At 40.9% G+C, this 21,361-nt stretch overlaps 1 long non-coding RNA gene across 8 annotated transcripts in view; it reads left to right on the forward strand.

Moving 5' to 3' along the window:
* The window catches only part of LOC116452392, a 132,248-nt gene that overhangs the window by 73,033 nt on the left and 37,854 nt on the right, over window positions 1-21,361 (forward strand). For all 8 annotated transcript variants that reach the window (XR_004243478.1, XR_004243479.1, XR_004243480.1 and 5 more), the window contains 3 exons: window positions 6,344-6,427; window positions 6,519-6,648; window positions 18,084-18,177. This is a non-coding gene — a long non-coding RNA (uncharacterized LOC116452392). The remainder of the gene's footprint in view (window positions 1-6,343; window positions 6,428-6,518; window positions 6,649-18,083; window positions 18,178-21,361) is intronic.

Consider the following 21,361-nt stretch of genomic DNA (forward strand, 5'->3'; position numbering starts at 1 on the left):
CCCTGGGTGGACCGTGCCTCTCTGGGCAGGGACAGCGAGGTTGTGTAACAGAGGAGAGCTCTGCCAGGTCCTTTCTCCTGACACATCCCAGACCACAAGTATGGCCCCTACATCTGAGGGAGAGGAGCAGCAGGGGCACGTGTGAGTCATGGCCCTCATGACAGGGGAATTCCTTGCTGGCTGCTGGCAGCTGCCACGCTGAGCGGTTTCCACTCCCCGAGCATTACGGAAAGAGCCCTTCTGAGCTGAGTGCTGAATTCTGATTTCTCACCTCCCTTCAAAATAGAAGATCCTGACATAGGGGTTTTTTTGATTAAACAGTTCTCATGACTGTTCCTTTGAGAACTGGGAGAAGCCCAGATTCACACAAGCCCCAGCGTATCCTTCAAAAGGTGACTGAGTCAAATTGCCTGTCCCCTTGATAAGAAAACAATGAACAAAATATTAATCAGCAAAACTGCCAGGTTGTCTAACTTTCTATGGCATTTAATTAATGCAAACCCTGGTTTCATCTCTTAAAAGCCCCCTTGATCTGCCCACAAGTGTGTGTTCTGTGCTGGGAGCTGAGGCGGGCTGGTTCTGCCTGCTGCAGTCACTGCGTCTGTATGGGAAGCTCAGAGCTGCTGCTCCTTCTTACACAAGTTGGTGGTCAGTCCTTTAGGTTAAAAAAGTTCAAATTCGGCTCTTCTTTCATGAGTGTATGAAATGAGACAGACCTGTGCGTGAGGAAAGAGCAGAGCTCCACTCCTCACTCTGCTCTAAGTGGGAGAGACAGTAAAAGTACCTGGAAAATGAGGATGCATTCCTGAGTATCACTGTATTGAAAATAACACATAGCACACTTAATAAGTTTTTTATTGCAAAATGTAGATGCTACTGCAGTGGTATTTTAGAAATAGCTGGTGGCGTACCTGTAACTAGGATTGCTTGAAACTTTCCAGGCTACTTTATTTCCTTGTAATTCTGTCAAGCTCCAAATACTCACATTAAAATTTCCAGTGCTGGTATCAGCTCTGGTTGATTTACTTAGAACAGTTTCAACCCAACACAAATAAAATTTTAAGGGAATTTGGAAGTTTGAGGCAAGGGAGGCATAGGTGTTCTCTCGATTCAGAATGAAATGAAATTATGAAATAACTGAATTTCCTGAATACTGGAAATTTGGAGCTCTGCTTCTACATACTCCTTCAGCAGGGAATGTTATAAAATACAAGTGGTTCTGATTTACCCAGGCACATGTATCCTGATTTCCTGAAAGACACAGTCAGAAGGCTGAACTGAAACCTATTGGGAAGATTTTTGTTCACCTTTAATTTTAAATTGAAAACTTTATAATCGTTTGGGCATAATATACCATGCCAGGTACCTTTTGCAGTCTTTGGCAAATTTTGACTGATTTTGAATCAGGAACAAGAGTATAATTATACATGAGTTTATATTATTACACATATATAATAACATTTTTATCCTATATATTATATTTATCATACATAAAATACATTCATATTTTAGTTTAAAATTGCATTCGTATATAAAATTTATATTTTATATATATATACCTATGTATAAGGGGGACTGTTCTCCTTGAAAAGCTTATTATTTAGAAATGGGTATCGGGAAATCATGAAATTAGGGTTTCCTGCAAAGTGTTTATTTGGCTTCCCTTTGTACCTGTGCTTGGTCTAGTCTTTAATTACTTGACCATGTGCTATATTCAGCAGTGCACCCTGGTCTAATTCACTTCAGAAGGTGGAGCAGCTCAGGACATGAGTCAGAGCTGGGGAGAGCAGGAGGCTGATGCCTGACGGACTTTGCCTGTATTTGCTGTGGAAGCAGGGAGAGCTTAGTAAAAGGCAGAGAATTGAAAAGAAAATGTGAGATCTCATGGTTCAAGCATCTGAATCCTGCAAAACTTTCATCCAGTCTCAGAGAAGTCAATTTGAACTAAATTCTTCCCAACTGGCTATTAATTTTATTTTGCTTCCTGCGTTTCCATTTGCAGAGTACACTGCCTGTGCTATTTCTCCTGACATATGAAGCTGTACAACGTTAAACATTCTGAGAAATCAATTCCCAGACATCTCAGTTTGGGGACCCATCTCTAGCAGAATGTTTTGACCTGAATCTCTTTGTGTTTCAGTTTCCCATCTGTTAAACAAGAATAATAATATCCTCTCGTCTTAGAGGGTGTTGTTAGGAGAAATGAGGGTTGTGAAGCACTCATATGCCATACTGATAAGAGCCCTAGAAAAACACACAAGAAAATTAGCAATTGTGTCTTGCAAGCAGGTTTGGAGTAGTATGTGGTAAATGAGGCCTCAAGCCACATGCTGAATAATGACACTGAAACAAAATATTGAATATCTGCTCATTAAGTGAACACTGTCCATCCTGAGGTAGAATCTGGAAAACAAGGCATAATTCTATATTTAAAGAGTGACTCATAATGCAGATGAATAGGGGTTTATGGTTAACCTTAGTTCTGACGTTTCGATCACTTGGGTTTGCAGATCTAATGGGTGCATGTGCAAAAGGATACCTGTGCCTAAAAAGATACAAAATCTGAGTTCAAAAATGCTTGTTGTTCAATGAAATATGCAGGATCTTCATTCTGGTCTCTGCAAAGGAAATGTTTCCTGGTGCCTGGTGGGTTTTGGAAAGACACTGCAGCTCTCCTGTTTGGGAAAGAATTTTCAAGCAAATGTTAAAGTGTAGCTTGTTACCTCTCCTTTGTTTTTAAATGATGAGAAAAGCTTTACAGCTGGGAAGGCTGGTAGTGGAAATAGTTTTGAGATTAATGCTTGGATTCTTGCACACACCTGGATGGGCTCCTGCAAAATTTGCATGGGGAATTACAGCACATTCTGTTATTAATACTTCTTCCTATGGCTTGTGGAAAAGGGAACTCCTAAGTTCTGTAGCAATCAATTGCAGAGCTTCCACAGAGCTAGACAGAGTACTTATTAAAGATCCAAGAATATTTTGGCAGAATAACAGAAGGGTATTAATTGGCTATGGATAAATTCTGTCTGGAAGGTAAATGAAGGGGTTTTTAACCATCATAGCAAAAGGATTCTTGAGTACCTTCCCTTTGGGAGGAGACATGGAGTTTCCTTTTTTCCCTCAGAAGATGTCTGGTAAAAATATAGAATGGGTTTGCAGAGCTGAAGATCTGTATGAGGGCAAATAGGGCTTAAGACCCTAAGAAATCTTTTTCTGGTCTCATATCTGGTATTTCTTATCGCTAAAAGCAGTCCTCACAAGGTTGACATTTATTTTCTCCACACGGGAGAAACTGACTCCTGGAGGGATGAAAGAATAAATCCAATCTCCTCAGCTTCATTAATGAGGACTCATGAGCAGAGCAAGGAATCAGAAAGACATCTTTCCAAATGAGACAGGTCCTAGGTATGAAGGAGTAAAGTGCTCTGCCTTCTTGTGCCCCTCTACAAACCCTTCCCTGCTTTCTGAAGGATGGAGATCCCCATGGAAGAGGGATCCAGCATGATGCAGTGGTAGATGCTGTCTGTACCCCAGCGTTTGGTCTCCTCTTCCTTATTCTCTGCTGTTTGCAAAGTAGGCCTGAATTGGCATTGCTGATAAAGGCTCCTTCCCAGACACAAAGAAGAGAGGAACAATTCCAGGCCACTTTGTAAGTCACTGGGAACAAAACATAGCTGCCTCTGCACCTTGTGAGGGGTGTACAGTGTGTCTGATTGCTTAGCCATCAGCAGGAGGCAGCTTAGGGTGAACCATTCCTGCTGCTTTGCTGCTATTAAGATCCAGCAGTACCTTGATGTTTCCTCACTGGCAATAATTTGCAGTATTAAACACTTCAAGCCACTCTAAAATTAGTTCCAGGAGGCATTTTTCGCTTTCATTTCAGAGCTCTCGTGAGCCTTTCCTACGCTGTAAGCCTGCTACAGCTAATTACCTGATGGTTACAGTGCTCCAGAAGATTTCAAATATCTGTCTTTTCCACTGCTCTAAAGACCCAAGTGGGGTTACAGCACAGAACTTGTACCAGGAGTGTTTGCCAAACACTGTAACGAGCTCAGACAGCTTCGTGAGATGGGCAAATAAACCACTGCAAACAAAATTACCTTCGTCCACTGTCTCCATCCAAGATTCAAAGCAAACTTATTTTTGCACCTTTAAAAACATCTCAGAGAGCCACTGAAAGTAATGCTTTTATGTCTTGAGCCCTCTCCATCTCTCTGACCTATTGGATAGGCTCCAGAATCACAGTACACATTTTCAGCCTCTAGTGCTGTGGTTTAAGAGTTTGCGAGGAATATTTGGTATTTTACTTTGAGAACACCTGAAGTGCATGGTGCTTCTGTTTGTCCAATGCAGGCATGTCATTGTCAGAGCCAGAGGTAGAGTAATTTTTGGAGAAGTGAGAAATCTTATCACAGCAGAAAAAAAAAAAAAAAAAAAAAAAAGCACAGCTGGAAGAAGGCCCTCTGCAGAAATCCATTGGCAGCAGAAGATATAGATTTCTTGAAGATACAGTTCACTCTGCTTGGTGTTTCTGGCCACTCTTTTTGGCCCATGCTGACTATGGCCATGTCATCATCCTTTCTATTTTCTTCCCACCCTTCCCTGGCCCCCTTGAGATGTTTCACTCTCTGAATATGTGTCATGTACAAAAATCTTACTCTCCTGACCACAGCAGAAATCCAGAGGGGTTTGTTTCTTTACTAGTGATTTCAAAGGCTGACTTTTTTCCACTTGGCACCATGCCCCAAAAGAAATTATCTTCCTCTTGTACTTCTCCCAGTCATCACTGCTGTTAGGATCATTTAAAACCTGCTTGCTTATTGCTTCTGAGGCATCAAGGCAGGCCCAGCTTCATCCACCAGTTCCCAGCCTTAATTTTTGAGTTTGGTGTTCATGTTGTTAAACTCACTGCAATTTAAAACGCATTTCATGCAGCCAGGACCAGAAACAGATATTTTTACTCTTTGGGCCATCAGCCAACAAACTGAAGTTGTTCCTTCATTTACTCTGAATAAAAGATGTCCGTCACCTTCAGGGAGGCACTTGGAGAAGCTGCCCACCACAGTAGCTCAGTGTTTCATCAGCCATTGCTGGGAGCCTCCAGCACATCTCACTACCTCAAGTCATGTTTTTTTACCATAGTGGCTTAACGTGAAACAAATTGTAAGTGCCAAGTCCCAGTAGCAGGGCTTGGCTGTTTCAATATGATTTTCACTTGGAAATGATGTTTGAAAACTGGGTTCTGAGAGCGAGACCCAGCTCCCTTTGAAGCCAACAGGAGTTTCAGCCTCCACTTCCACAGCCCAAGGGTTGGGCTCTTTGTTCTTTTGTATAGTGCAGTTTGTGAGTAATTCCTATGATCCAAGTGACAGGCTGGATTTTCTAACAGGTTTCCAAACTGTGCTTCTTCTGAGACCAGATTCCTGTACTGCCTCTCCCAAAATAAGGAGCATGGATGGAGGAAATCCGTTCAAACTGAGTAAACAGCTCGTGAGGGTAGGCCAGCAGGATTCATTCATGCTCATTCAGCCCAGGCTGGCTGGTTTGATTCCAGTTGGAGCACTCTCTTCATTACAGGCCCCCTGGGGAATGTTAATCTGTACAGTATAAACATTTATAAACATCTACTAAATCATTACACTTCAGCTGCCCCATAAACACTCCTGAATGCTTTCCTTAGGCAGCATTGGTTGGGTAATGTGTGGCTTTTTGGAATGAGTTTACGGGTGTTTGGCGCTGGTAGAAATATGGGGAGAGGGCACGGGAGGTTAAATAACATTGTTTAAGCTCCATGTCTTTTTTAGGATAGAGACAGAAGCGGATTGTGATGAATTAAGGTGGGCCTGGCTGGTAGATGCTGAGGACAAGCCCAGGTTGTAGAGAGGCTAAGACAGCCTGTCAGCTTTGCACACTGGATTTTAGTGATGCTGTTGCCAGGAACATCACAAAATGCACTTCTCACCAGTCCACTTGACATTTCCGGGCCAGGCAATACGTCATTATTCATCTATAACTGCAACAGAAAGTGCCTCTGAAAGAACTGCCTGATGCAAGGGAAAAGTGTAGACATAACTTCAGAAAACTGAGCCAGAACTAACATAACGCCCAGAACTGCAATCAGCTGGGCTGCAGGCCCAGGGCTCACTTGTATGTGTTTACAGGACAGATAAGTATATATATGTACTGGCAAAAATAAGTATGTTTGTGACCCAAAATGAACATATATATATTTGTGAAGTGAACGGGAATCAGTTTCAAATGCACACCTGGCAAAGCAAGCCTTGAACTCTGTAAAGCTGAACTTCTCAATTTTTTTTGTGATCTGTTCCCTAACCTGAAGGTGCTGGCATGACTGAGCATTCCCAGGACTGGGGTCAGAGTGATTCCCTCCCCACCTGTAGAAGTTGTATTGAATATAGAAATAGTAAGTAAAAAGCAAACAAACTAGCCAAGCCTTCCCATAATCAAATGGGTAAAGGAAAATTCCCTCAATTATTATTTTTGCTTGTTTGCAGAGGTCCGGAAAAGCTGGGAACTGATAGAGGTGTCATTAATTACCGTGAAGATTGTGTTCAAGTAATGTAACCTGAGCAGAAGTTAAACATGTTGTATGTGAGAGAGTGGTGTTTACTGACAGCCTGATGAGTAAGTAACAGCTTGATTTCTAAAAAGCATCTTAGAGAAAATGATTTAATTGGCTATAATTATATCATATCCTACACTTGAGTGAATATGCCTGTGTGCACAGATCTGGTTTACTTGTACATGTTACAGGTATGTGGCTGGGCACAATAGCTCATCTGCAGGAGCTGCTAACAAGAGCCTCCCTTTCCATCTCCTCCCTCTTGCATTCATAACACACAGCCACTGCCTTCCAGATATGACTACACCTATTTGTGAAATGAGAGCACAGAAAACAAGATTTTTTTTTTTCCTAAGTGGACCTAGATGCACAGTGCATCCTTTTCAGAGCCCCAGGGCCATGGAACAGTGGCTGTGACATCTGCAGACTATGGCCCACTCTGCCCTGACCTGCTCGGACACCAGCATCAGGCCAAAAATACCTTGCAAGGAAATGGGACAAGAAAAATAGTTTTATTATTCAAGTTTACCAAAACCTCCCTAAAACATGAAATCAAACCATAGCCATCATAGGCTAAAGGTGACTTTACCATATCTGCACTTCCAGCTTGCAAATCTCCCTATGTGTGTGTACATATCTCATCAGTAGTAGAGGGTGATTTTCCCACAGCTTTTCTGTGGCATGTAATGAGGTGAGTAATTTAAAATCTTCTGTGTATGGTCAAGGTTTGAGCTCACGGAAAGCATTACACATTATTAGTTTCAATTGGTCTTTTAACATCCCTCTTAAAGGGTCAATAAATGAGATTGCCTAGAGGTAAAGCCGTTGTTATCATGTGTAGGGTTACAGTCACAGCTGGAGGGCACGGGCAGGGACAGGCTGTCTGTCTGCCTGTGTAGGAGACTTCAGTCACCAGTCAGGGTTCTATTAATTTTATAGTGCCTTAAATTCATATTGTAATTATGAGAAATAAGCAGAGAGAAAGAGAGATCTCCTTTTAATATGTTTTTAAAAATCTGGAGCCTATTACCCCACTTAATTCCAATTATATTACAGCTGGACTTTTATCTCCATACCCTGCAAATAAACTCAGGCCAAGGTAACTGGGATATATGCTTCTAACTCAAAAACAGGAACCTGTGGGCAGTAGACAGAAGAGACCAGAGGAACCAGCGTTAAGCCTCAGGAGTGTCTCATTATGAATTTTAGGTTTTCTTTTTTAAATATCTGGGCTGAAATTTGGTGACTTAATTCAAAAGCAAAACTGAATTCAGTAGTCTCACACAAGCCCCTAGTGGAAATCATTTATCCACTTGGAAAGATCACCATATGTTTTACCATGATGAGGTCTTTGATAGCAAAGTAAGGCTTGGAATATCCTTAGCAAGGATGACTGGGAGATAGAAGCTTTTAAAAGTGAAGGGTGATGTACATCATTTCACTGCTGCCTGGGGTGAAGTATGATACAGTACAGCAATTGCATAGATGTGGGGAACCCAAAGCTGAAAAAGTGATAGAATTTGCCTAGTGGCTTGATTAGTATTTACTGAAATGTTCTCAAAGTCTGAAACTATGTTATTTGGATACTTCAGCTCTGGTTTAAGTGCACAGAAAGGAAGGCTCGCACAACATGGTTACTATAGAGGCTTTTCCATTGTGTTAAAAAATACTAGAAGAGGGGACTGCAAACATCACTTTATAGGACAGTGATGAGACTTACAGGATAAGTCTTAGGATATCAAGAACTCAAGGTGTTTTGCAGGCACAAGGCTGGTGCTTCCAGCCATGCTTATACTGCCCAGTGACCAAGACTTTCAGTGGCGTGTCTCAGTGGGTGTTTACCTGGGCATTTAAGATGACTGGTGTAATGTAAACTTCATTAGAGCCATTTAATATTGGCTGGGCATGATCTACTGCAGCCTTTGCCCATATTTCTTCATAGCCCTGAGGGGTGGGATAGTGGTGGTGGGCACTGTTAGTTTAGAGGACTGAACACCAGCTGCTTCAAACCAGTTTGTCTCAGGCCCCTCTGCAGTGAGGCTGCGAGAAGGTGCTCTGTGTAAACCTCAAGCTCTTTTCTTCCAGCTGTGAGTAAAGAATGGGATGTACTGCAGCACCTTCAGTCTCAGGTCTGGGATGGGACACTTTCTGTTGGCTTGGCATGTGATGAGAGCTGTCCCTGGGCAGCCACACAGTCTCCAGGGAGAAATGTGTGCCCTTTGGTGCCACTCCTGCCCTCTGCTCCTCTTTCCAGACTTCTGGGTTTCCCTTGACTAACCTTGTCCTTGTGAGCACACTTAAATCAGCACTTTCTTCTCTTTTTTTCCTCAAATATAAATGCCATTAAATGCTCACTGGAGGCACTGTTGCCATCCTGGGTGAGTAACTGTGCCCACATAGCTGATTCTTATGCTGTTCCCATCAAATTGAGGACCCAAAACATGAAATTTTTATCCAAAAAAATCAGTTTCCATTTTCCCAATCCGTCTCCAGTCTTGCCTGCAAAGGGAAATCTGCGAGTGCCTTTCACAAAGATATTGACCAAATGACTTCCAATAGCAAATGGGCATATGGGAAATTAAAGATGGTTCATGAACAGCCAGAAACTGGGAAAAGAGGCAAGGTCAGCTGAAGAGAGCCTTATAATTTAGTTCCTGCTGCAGAGACAGATAAGTTGTACGTAGTCCTTAGGTTGACCCAGTGCATAAAAACAAATCATGCAGCCAGCTTTAGAGATAAGCACGGCTTCAGAGTTCCCTGGACAGTGTTTTCCAACACTAATGTACAGTCCAACCCAGGGACTTCAACCAAAGGAACAGATTTGTGGAAATAGTTCTGCTTCCTCCTTTCCTTGCAGTGTAAGTTTGTGCAGAGGGAAAAGCCTACTCTTAAAAGATTAATGCTGTTAGTGTGATTTTGCTAAGTTGTTGTGTCTGTATCTCAGATTTTAGCAGATATTATGTAGTAAAACATAAGTGTGAGACTTTGTCTAACTTTACCCCTTCTTTTTCATGCAAATGCTTCTAGAGGTGGTCAGAACTGTATTTGGTACCGTCATGTGAAAGGCACAAGCCTCTCAAAGTCAGTCTCTCGTAGGCTAAACTTGTCCCTGTCACAAAATCTGTGCTCTGCTTAGCCTGAAGTAGGCACAATACTTCTAGCAGGGAAGGCAGTAGTTGTACAAACCTCTACCTGCAAGAAATCTCCTTTCTCATGGCTGCCGTGGCTGTGTTATGGAGAGAGGGACCAAAGGGAAAGCACTGCAAACAATGCTTTTGCCAAAGTAATATAAGCTCTCCAAGTTTTTCCAAACGTGTCAATTCAGCGCCATTCCTTAAGAAGGAGTGAGTAAAGGGTTTGATCCAAAGGCTAGTTGTCAGTAGCAGTCCTGCCCGTTGGCTGCACTGGGGTTTGGATTTGGCCCTAAATCCTACAGCTGTGCCCATTAAAAATTAAGTAAAAAGCCTTGGCAAAGTATTCCAACCATCGTAAACAAACATGTTCCCAATATGAAATGCATTTAATGGAGTTTTGCAGCATTGGTCTCCTGGGCAAGCACATTAGTCTCTGTTTTCCCTCCCTGTCCTAATGGCCACAGCCAGAGGGGGGCTGGTTTGAACTGTGAAGGAGGCTGGTTTTTATCCACATTGAGTGGAGAGGCATAAATTGGCATTCCATATCATCATAAAAAAAACTTCCCAGCAATTATTAAAAGATTCTTATCTCTTGCTCCCTACATGGATAATGAGATCCCTCTCTGCTGGACTGAGACAGCCTGTCTCTCAGCTCACTTAATGAAATGGACCCAAGTTTGCAAATTAGCATAGCCCTGACTCCAAACGTAACCTCTTGTTGTCTAGTTGTACATCAAGGCCCCTGGCTTATGTCTTTTCTTATTAACACCCCGTAATCATGTCAACCCTCTTTAGTTTTCATTTCCTGTTTCCTTTTACAAATTCACTTTTGAGTTTTGAGCACAATGTTGGATGCCTTTGGATGCAGTGAGATTTTATTTTTGTCTCATTTTTAACATTATTGCAGTATAAGTTTATCAGTGGGTCCTGGGGTGGATCAGGGAATCTGTTTTCTGTTCCATATTTTTGCTGGTTGGTTGCCATGTGATCTTAAAGCAGCTCCTTTTGTATGTCTGTGCTCATTTCCCTTCCACTTTTTAGGGTTTTTATTTTGGACTGTAAAATCTCAGCAACAGATATTTTGTCTTGGCCTAAATTTGGTCGGTGCCTTGTAGAGTGTTTTTTTTGTTTCTGCAAGGTTGTCTGTGTAATAGACTATTAATAAAGAACAGTGATCTTGGGCCCTAACAAACACAATATGCTAAAGGCTTTCTAAGAAGTCAAGAAGGATGAACCCTTTGAAACTCTTTTTCTTTCTCTCTCCCCTGATGTGAAACTTCATTGTTGGACCTTGAGAGTAATAAATCAAAGCAGCTGAAAGAAGAAAATCGTGATTTCTTTTGCCCATGTATAGCTGACCCAATCTGCCTTTGATAAGGCAGTGCCCTTCCACTTTATCCACTACCCTACTAATTATCCTTCACTTTCATGAGCACTAAAATCCACTCACACATTAGAATAAAAAAAGAAACAGGGCTGTGATTAGTTGTGTACAGATAAGAAGCAGCCCACAGTGTTAGCTGGGTAATAACATTTTCTAAGACTCCTTTTTTTTTTCCCCTGGAATTCATTTCCTCTCACTTACATCCATTGCAGTAAAAAGTACTTACAGTTTCTAACACAAAAGATAACTCTTCAATGCAACGCTTTAGTGTGTGTCTTTAAAAGATTTACTCCTTTATCAAGTATTAATTTAAGAAAGGGTGCCTTGTAGGTAAGCAACGACATCAGTCGTAGTCTTCAGGGCAGCAGATTTATTAATTTAATAGGTTTATCCATTTTACAGCTTGGATAATCATATTTCACTAAACTGGTACACAAGGAGCCCTCAGCCCATCTGACAGCTTTATTCTTGTGTAAGTTAGCAAGCACATTTTGTACTCATGACCTTGTGAATTGTACAAGTGCGAGGAGCTAGAGGGGAATGACAGACCAAATCCAAGGAACGTGTCAGCATTTCAGTTTTCCTGAACGAGATTTATAAAGGGAACTGTGAGGAACCTCAGCTGAAAAGAGAACTTAAACATTTGTTAATTTATTTGGTTTAAGAAAATATGCAGAATTTAAAAAAATGAAAGATTAATGGAATATTAATTTAAAAAATAAGGACCTAATATGTTTATCAAACACATCAGTTTAACAGTAGAATTGTTCCCCTGACTATAGAGGAGTTGTTCTTGAACTGGAACAACTGGAAAAGAATTGGGCTGGGTTTGTCTAAGGTAAATTCCTTTGGTACATGCTCATGTTTACTCTTCGTGTTTCTCTGTGCTTGCTGTGGCCACTAAATTCCCTCTATAAGTGTCTAAAATTCTTGGAACTGGCTGGGAATTAGAAGATTAAGGCAAGGATGGAGAGAAGATTTTCAAAACGCCTCGATAAAAACCATTTTATAGTTAAAACCCACAGGAATATGTGTTGCTTGAAAGCATTTCTTGTTTGCTATGTAGGAAAGACAGCAAGCACGCACTTCTTTACTGCTTGGCAGTCCTATTGAACTGTTGGGAGAAAAAGAAAATATTTCCCAATTTGTTTAAAAGCTTCACTTAAAACTGCACTTTGTAAAAACCATGTTTCAGTGTCTTGATGAAAAGATGACTTATTCAGGAAGAAGATATTTCCTGTGCAAAATAACATTCAGTTGAAAATTAACTTGTGTCAGAAAATTTAACATAAAATTTGGGGCTAATCCTAGTCTGTCCTTTTAATAAAAGCAAAAGCTGAGCTACTTACACTGTACTAACTGCAAGCTCTTCAAATAAAAGAGCAAATACCTGGGACCTCATCATAAAATGGTCCATTTGGCAGCAGGGAAAGAACTGAAAGAATTGTAGACCTCAGGGATTTATTTTCATTTATATTCAAACTCCTTTACACATTCTTGACACATAAAGAGGGGTATTTTGTGCAAATCAGAATCAGGCCATGGAGACAGAAATTTCAAAAGCTTTGAGTATTAGTTGAACATGACAGGGCAGTGCTGAGATACAATGTGCCCTTAATTTACTCTGCTCTATACCCCTCACTTGCATTTCACTCATTTTTGACAGCAGGCGATGCCTTTTCAGCTTCTCTTCGCAGGTATCAAGGTCTGTCTGTCCAAGTAGAATGCAGAGCAAAGTCAAACACTTGCTCTGAAAGTTTAAAAAACTTCATGCCCTCTTCCAGTCACTTGCACTTTCTGGTTTGTACACAGCAATAGTGTTTGGGTTTAAAGTGTTGTATGAGGATATTTATGTTTGCCAGAGAATTCCTTCTAAAAGGAAATATTATTAATCATATTGCATTTTGAGCTGTTGTATTTACAGCAATGTCTGAACTTTCACCATAAAGTACACAAACAAGTGTCACACAGGGAAAACATTTCTCTTGTTGCTAAAAAGTTAGTACTGCTGCCTGCTGCGCACTAGAAAGAAAAGATATTGTATGAACCTTCTGTTTGGCCCTTTTTTAATTTGCAGGGCCTGAAAATCTAATTGCGTGCTGCCTTTAGGCATGTTCCCTGCAGGTCTGGCAGGATTGCTCTGAGAAATATTTTTGGTTGGTTTTTTTTTGGGATCTTGTGTTTATTTTCCCATCTGGAAGACTGTGAATTGAGGTGACGTTTCCAAGGCATTGTCATGGAACTGAAACTCTGATTTAATTTGTGACCATCTGAGGGACATGAAGAAGGTGGCCAGTTGTGCTAGAGGATGCCAAACCCCATCTTGCCTAAAACTGGCAAAAAAGGAACTTCTTGTTAGAGGTGACACCGTGGTCCCAGCAGGCTTTGGAGCTTTTGATCTTTCCCTTTTCTCTTCTTCCAGACTGGAGCCTGTTGTTCACAGAACAGGCTCAATCACAGGGATGTGTTTTAGTTGGCTGTGGATGCGTTACTGGTTGGGATCCCTAATTATTACCAATTTGCAGATTGCCTGGAATGTCTTATTAAAATTCGTGTGGAATGATTGATCATAATCAAAAAATTAATCACCAATCAGCCCTGGCAATTAACATTGTCAAGTCTATTTGCATATATCTGGTAATTTATGCTGCTGCTGGAAGAAGGGACTTTTCCTGAATGTTATTGATTAGGTGAGAAGAGCCAAATGCTTCTTTCACTGGGACATGAGCCTTTATTAGATAGGGCTGATAATGTGTAAGGAACTGAAGTCTGCTGTGACATGGGCATCTTCAAGTGTCTGAAAGGCATTTCTTACATATTAAGAATGGCATATTTTGCTTTAAAAAAGCTTTGACTTTTGGCTCTTGTTTACTGTAGGTGCTTTAAATCCATTAGGATAAAAACACATCATAATATCAGCCTAGGCAGTGAGATTTTCATTGCAAGAAGTTACTTAATAGATGTTGTTATTTACTGTTATGAATAAGAAATTTGCAGGCTTGCAATTAATTTGATGAATTGTGGTATTTAAGCTACGAAGAACTGCATAACAAAGTCTTAGTAGAGGTTGACAATAGTCTGTACTGTTCAGTCAGTGGATTTTTTTAATACCTTTTAAATATTTCTGCATTGTTTTTCTTTTTAAATTAATATTTTTATTAATGTATTTGAGGTTTATTATCCAGTCATCAACACTGATTTTTTTTTTCAAATTTGCTTGGAATTGCTTATGGGATAACACATCTGTTTGAGATGTTATAAGTCTGGTCATGGTTTCTGGAGTTTATAACCTTTTTTTCACTGTAACCTTTGGTTTTGCTTCAACACCTTTCTGTGTCTCTCATACCTGGTGCTGTAACTGCAACTACATGAAAATGCAGGCTCTACTATCATAAATTAATTTTTCATTTATAACTGCTTAAATATTAAGAGCAAATTAATTTAAGCCAATAGGCAAAGTGATAACAGTTTATTCTCTGGCCATGTCGGCCCTACTCGTGATAGCACAATTAAATCTATTCCAATAAGCAAAGAGGGTCAACAATTTAAGTGACAAAATTATACTGAAAAGAAAGGCCAGCAAAACCACGATTTTTCTCTCTAGTGTCTGAATTTAAAAGGCAGAACAATGCAAAATATGTTTAATTTAAAAATTTACATTCCTTTGATTGATATTAATTCTTAGTTGTAGGTTTGTTGTAAGCTAGAAATCTTTGTAGTTCATAGAGGATTTTAAAAGAACCTCTTGTATTGAAACTCTAAAACTCTGTGCTGATTTTAAAACTAAAAAGTGCTCTCTAAAATACATGAGTAAATAATAGGAAGCTCTATTCCTAACATAGCCAGATTGGTTTGTTCCTTGATGTCAGCTCTGTGCTTATCTCAGTCTTTCTTGAACAAAGATATTTTTTCTTATTTATCTGTCTGTATACATTAATCTGTTTTGCCCGCTTTGAATGCCTGCATCCTTAATGCCAGTAATATATTTCTCTGGGTTTCTTGACTTAATTTTCCTACCATTATTGAATCCTGAGGTTGATTTGAAATGGGAACAAATCGGACTCTGGCTCCGATACAATAATCAGACCCACAGTTGCTCCTTTTTCTTTTGGTGAGCATTAAGTGATCTGAGAAGAGCCCCGTCAAACCCCGACGATACCCTGAGATCTTGGATTAACCAGTTATCACATCTGTTTTTTGCCGAAGTTAGTTGGTAACCATGAGATCTTGTCACGGCAAAGTTCAGAGGTTAATTGAAATCAGAGAGGCATAACCCATTCAATTGTCCCGTTAATTACGCCCAGCTCCTGCCTCCCTCCTGCAGCCTCCCGTCCCCACCGGCCACAGGGGACAGCTGCCCCTGGCCTCCTGTCACCCAGCGGGATGGCTGGGAGAGCTGGAACGCCTGAGTCACTGGAGCCCATAAAAAATGCCTGCAGGAGGGGAAGGGGGCATGTTTTGGAGGAGAGGGAGCTGGTGACATCCCCATACATCATCCCCCAGCCACAGCACTACCAGTTTGTGCTGAGAGCTGGTAATGCTCTGAGATTAATGGCAGGTGTGCTTTGCTCAGTGCAGAGCTTTGGTTGGGGAAAATGGGGAGGAGTTGGTTGGGATCCTGGGAGACTGGCAGGGATCTCTGGCAGTGGTTTGCAGGGATGGTCTTTATGCTGCGAGAGTTCGTATTGCATTGGAGGAGTAATATTTTATGGTTCAAAATATATCAATTTCCTTTCTTCTTTCACCAAATTGATATGAACAGTGGAATTTTGCTAGTAACTATTAATTATCAAATGTTGTGGTGGTAACTTTCTCCAGGGTTCCTGCAGTCAGCAGTTACGCACTATTTATCCTACAGTAACCAGAGAAGCACGGCAGATTTCAGAACTGAAGGGACATTAAAATGTTAAAATAGAGCTGAATCTTGTAAATCTATACTGACCTTGGGGAGAGAGGGGGGGAAATTATTGCCTTCAGTGGGAGCTGACTTTGGTATGGACAAAAAGAAGTCTTCCCACTTGGGGTAGTTTTGAAGTTTTGAGCATAGGATGGAAAATCACTTTGAGACGTTACTTAGAGATGGGTGGACTACGAGTGTCCTAAAAGCTTCAATACTCAGATAAAGAATCTAAAAATCTCACCTTGTGTGTTTGTCCAAATTTACCTGATCTAAACCCCAATTTAATGAATATTAAGCACAGGCCTGCAAGACCCTTTCCCCCCTTTCTCTTCTCCCAGCTGCCTCTCCCAGCCAAGGCCCGGCTCTCCGGTGCATCCCAGCCAGGCTGGAGCAGAGACCCTGCTCTGTGCCCAGCTCCTGCTGTTGTGTGTCTGTACAAATGTCAGTGCTGTGTCCGTGGGGAAATGCAGTCTGCAGTCAGTTTGTGCTCTCACATGCTGCACAAACCAGAGACAGACCCACCCCTTGTCTTTATTCGCTGATGTTAATCCCAATTCTTTTTAATCTGGGTTCAAGTGATTGTTCTCAATACTAGGGGGTGGCACTGTGGGTATTACAGCCTGAAATGAGGGCCATGTTCCAATCACAGTGAAGTTTATAAATCACCCAAATGATTCTTAGGAGGAGTTCTCCAATCTCTTGTTACTCAGCCCCCAGAAATAACAATGTAACAGTGCTGGTAAAATTTTTTTTTTTTCTGCAAACGCTTTCAAATGAAACATCTTTGTATCTTCTTTCAAAAAAGGCAAAAGCAAATCCCAAACTGTTGAAATCTTGTTAATGAAAACTGATTTTTTTTTAATTTCACAGCTCTTATTTCTTTTCAAAAAAACAAAAATTCTCCTAAAAACTCTCTTGGTTTGATAACCAGCAGCAGCATTTTCTGGTTGTTTCTTTAACTAAAAAAAAGATCAAAGCTACCTGGTTCTATTTGATTTTAATGCACAAATAGTACTTTGAAATGTGACTTACCTTCTGACAAGCAAATAAAAATTATCATTTCTATTCTGTATACACTTAGAGCTAATACTTCATAAAAGCTTCTCCTCTGATGGGGTGACAACATATATAGACTATACACAACCATGAAAGGTTTTTTCTCTGTAATTTATGTGTCCTAGCCACATACTGAGCCCATACACTGCGGAGGAGGAGAAGGTAAATCAATCAAGGGTGATTTCCAGTGAACAGCCATATCACATCTACCACCCATTTGCTCTTGGCTGGCTGAGAAATGAAGCAATTTAAACCTACTGGGTCACACTGAAATGGGGGCCAAAATCTTATCAATGTGCTGCACACAACGGAGCCTCATTTCATCTTCATTTCCAGAGGTCCATGGGCTGCAGCGTGTCCCCGCAGTCCATCAGTGTCTCTGGCATTGCAGCCAGCTCCTGGCTGCTCAGCTGATGCCAGAGGTGAAAAAAACAACTCTTTGGTATGAAAGGGGAGGCTCTAGATTGGAACTTTTTTGATCTACAGGAAAAAACACAGAAGAAAACACAATTAGTATTCAGTTATAATGCAGATGTGAAGATAAGCCTGAAAAATCCAACGTTAAGGTGGGATGTGAGATGGGAAAATAAATGTTCTCCATTCACTTGCTTAATGTTTCATATAATCTTGGAAGTGTTCCACTGCCTGACCCTCATGTTTTCAGATTATTTCCACATCTGTCTCAAAGCCATACCCTCCTCAAATGGACCAAGCAGCTAGTTTCTTAGTTAAAATAATAAAAACAAAGTGTAAGAGCACCCCAAGCGTGCTGAAGCTCCCCACAGCTCATGCTCTGTGCAGAGGAGAGCACCTGGAAAGGCTCAGAGCCTGTCCCAAGCCCGCAGGCAGGAGTAACACACGGCTTGTGTTCGCTGCTGGGTTTTCCTGTTCCTTGTTGCTTCATATTAAAAATGAAATTCCATATGGACTTTTCAATGGTTGCTTGGAAATTGGATGTCTGACACCCCAGAGGGACGTACTGGAATTCTGTAGCTGATTGCATTTCTCCCTTCTCCCCCACAGGAGGAGTCAAAGGTTATGGTCCAGAGGAGAAGGAGTTTGTCGGCAGCAGGTTCTCCTCAAGCTGGGAGGAAGCTTCTTCCCTTCAGTAGTGTGGGTAGGTTGTGTGTGGATGTAAATGAATTTAGGAATCTGATCCAAAATAAACTGAAATGAACAAGAAATTTGAGGCTGACTCCAAAATAAATTGTTCTCATCCTAAACATTGGCAAAAGGAGTAAAAAAAAAGCAAGCAGAAGTAAAGAGGCAGTTCAGATCTAGGCACAAATCTTCATCCAAATCTCTTTTGTTTTTTAACCTGCTTAAGGAAGAATAAAAGGGCTTCTCTGAACTATAACACTTCTAAACAGCTTTTTGAACACTTCAGAAATAAGAATATCTTTAATATCTCTTGCCATGTTGTTCTCTCCAGTGTGATGTTACCCTTCTCCCAAGGGACCTGGGCTTATCTATGCCAGGGTCACGCAGGATGGTTCATAGCAAAATATCTCACCTGAATCTTCCAAAACATGTTGCAGTGCCCTGGGATGCTCGGTCTTGTGATGCCTGCAGGGATGTCAACACAGGAATGGGCAGGGAGACCCATTGCCAGCATCTGTTATTGAACTTGGGCTGCCGAAATATGGCTCTGCACAATATTTCAATAAATCTTCTCTCCACTATTTAGTTAGGGAGACAGAAATCTGTCCTTGCACCCGGGTGTTGTTATGTGAAACAATGACAAGCAGTTAACAGCAGTATTTGCAATTCCAAATATTTAGAAATCATGAATCAGTTTTCCAGATCTTAGAAATAATGAAATAGTTTTTTAAGAAGAATATTTCACGTTATGTCTAATTTCTGCCTTCTGAACTCTTTTGGGTGCGTTTGGTTTACTTGTAAAGTATTTCAAGAGAAATACATGGGTTTGAAGCTTGCTTTTAAAAATGACACTCAGCTTCTGACATATTCCTGTCTTCTAGATCTGAGCTTTAACAGCAAGACTAAACATTCTTGGTATATTTATATGTGCTAATAAATGCAAACTCCTTGCCAAAACCATATCCCCCACAATATGCAGAGAGCATCAGAAGTGAAAAGTAAATTAAATCTGTGACTGTTTCCTAGTTCTGTACTAGAAGTTGCACAAATTTAAAGCAAGTGTGGGTTATAGCCAAATTTTGTTGCATGGGTTTCATTTACAGTAACATTGCTGTTGTCAGCTAGCCAGTAACCTTTATTCTAGCCATCAAACATCATCATCATTAAAAGTTCAAGACATAGAAGAAATAATTAATATAATAATATTTTTAAATTGTCTTCTGCTTTTCTGTAGGGTTTACCTTACATTTTTCCCCTCTAAAATTTGTTTTCGTCATTCATTTGAATGGTGACAGCTAAAACTTTGAAAATGAAAGTTGAGGTTCATAACAATCATCTAATGGCTGAGGCCAAGGTGGTAATGAAAGCATCAGTCATCTTGAGACCTGTGATGTATTCACAGGAATTAACAAAATCACTTGAGCTGGCAGTGAAGGAGAGGTTGTCTTGTCATCAGGTCGCTCTGCCTGTATGCGATTTTATTTTAAGACTGTTGCTGCATTCTCAGGGTCTTTAAAGACTTTATATAGATTTTCTTTGAAAATGTGCTCTTTGTAATATATAGGCATGGTTGTTTGCAAGCAGACACAGTTTGCAAGCAGGCCCAGTCCAGCTCTAGCTTGGTGTTATTAAAACATGAGCAGTCTTTTCTTGGAGCTGGTTCTCACCTGGCCAAAGGATTGCCTCCTAACTGTCCTGTGCTGCACCCTGTGACATCTGTGTCCCACTGCCCAGCCCATACATGCAGGCAGGATTCAGTCCTCAGTGCAGCAGATTGCTCTCGCTCTGGTGATGGCAAAAATTAGATTCCCTTGACTTCAGCTGTAGTTGTAAGACTTGCCAGACACTGAAGACTTCCATACTTTTCTGTATATGAGCACCACAGAGTTTGATGGAGTTTGCCTGCTCCAAGGAGCTGTGCCAGTGTTTTTAGGAAGGTTTTTAAAAAAGAAAGTATATTCCAATTGTTGCCCTTAACTGAGATAATATTGCAGAAATCTGTGTAGCTGATTGGCCTGACCAAGCAAACAGCTTTTTGGAAGTCTCCTGATATGAAATATTCCAGCCCTTATATTGTTCTACACAAAGTGCATGGAGAAAATAAGCAATAAAATACCAGATGGATTTCCTTTGAAATGTGATTACTATCCAGGTGCAGTCCCCACCTTTCATAGGCAAAGATTTCCATCATTTTAATAGTATTCTTTTAAGTTATAGTATCAGCATCTCCTGACCTGAGCTATCGGCCAGTGCACCGCACACATGGTACTGGGGAAAAAGAGAGGCTTCACCTCTCAGTTCTCTTTTATCACTGGCTTTTTGTCCTGAGAATGGGAATTGAAATCCCCATTGGTGCCCACCTGGGCGGTGACTTTCTGGGGGGGGAGCTGTACTGAAATTCATTTGGTCTTCACAGAAAGCCAAGCAAGAACATTTTTCCCCCTCCTCTTTTCCTTGCAAAGAAGCAGACCAGTAAAATAATAACAATAATAAAAAAAGGCATAACCAGTCTCCCCTCCCATTCTGACACGTTGAGTGACAAAATTCAGATCAAGTCTGTAAGGCAAAGTGAGAATGCAGTGAAAACAGGGGCTTTATTTTAAGGGCAGAGCTGTGAACTTTTTAACTCTCTCAGTGCTGCCGGATGTGCCTCTTCACACCATACACAGCTGCTGAAGGCTTCCAGGGACTGTGGGTGGTGGGTGAGGAAAGGGGAAGAGGTAGTTCAGCTATGCACAATATTTCCCATAAGAAATAAAGCAATAGAGTCTCACCTCACTGCCTGTTTTTCCACATGTATTGAGACAGGAATGTATTTATATAACCCTATTAAAAGGGAACACTCAGTAGCGAACTTGGTCTTTAAATAGCTACTGTTCTGCATATTCCCGTCTCCAAACTCCTCAATTTCAACTCACACCCACTTACATTCTTTTGACATATTCCTCAGGTTTGGGTTTTTTTAGTGACTTTGGGGTCAAATCCAAAACTTATTGAAAGCAGTGGAAAGACATTCGGTGAATTCAGTGGAATTTGGATAATACTCTTAGAGCTCAGATACCATGGTGATAAATGCAATAAATTACGTAGACAAAAGTGGCCCATTTTGGGCTAGCTCTGCTTCTACAGAAACAAATTAAACTGTTGCTATTGGCTGCCAGAGGAATTGGTTCTGCCCCTTCCTTGGTGGCATTTAAGCA

Source organism: Corvus moneduloides, chromosome 17, assembly GCF_009650955.1.
Source record: "Corvus moneduloides isolate bCorMon1 chromosome 17, bCorMon1.pri, whole genome shotgun sequence".
Lineage (NCBI taxonomy): Eukaryota > Metazoa > Chordata > Aves > Passeriformes > Corvidae > Corvus > Corvus moneduloides.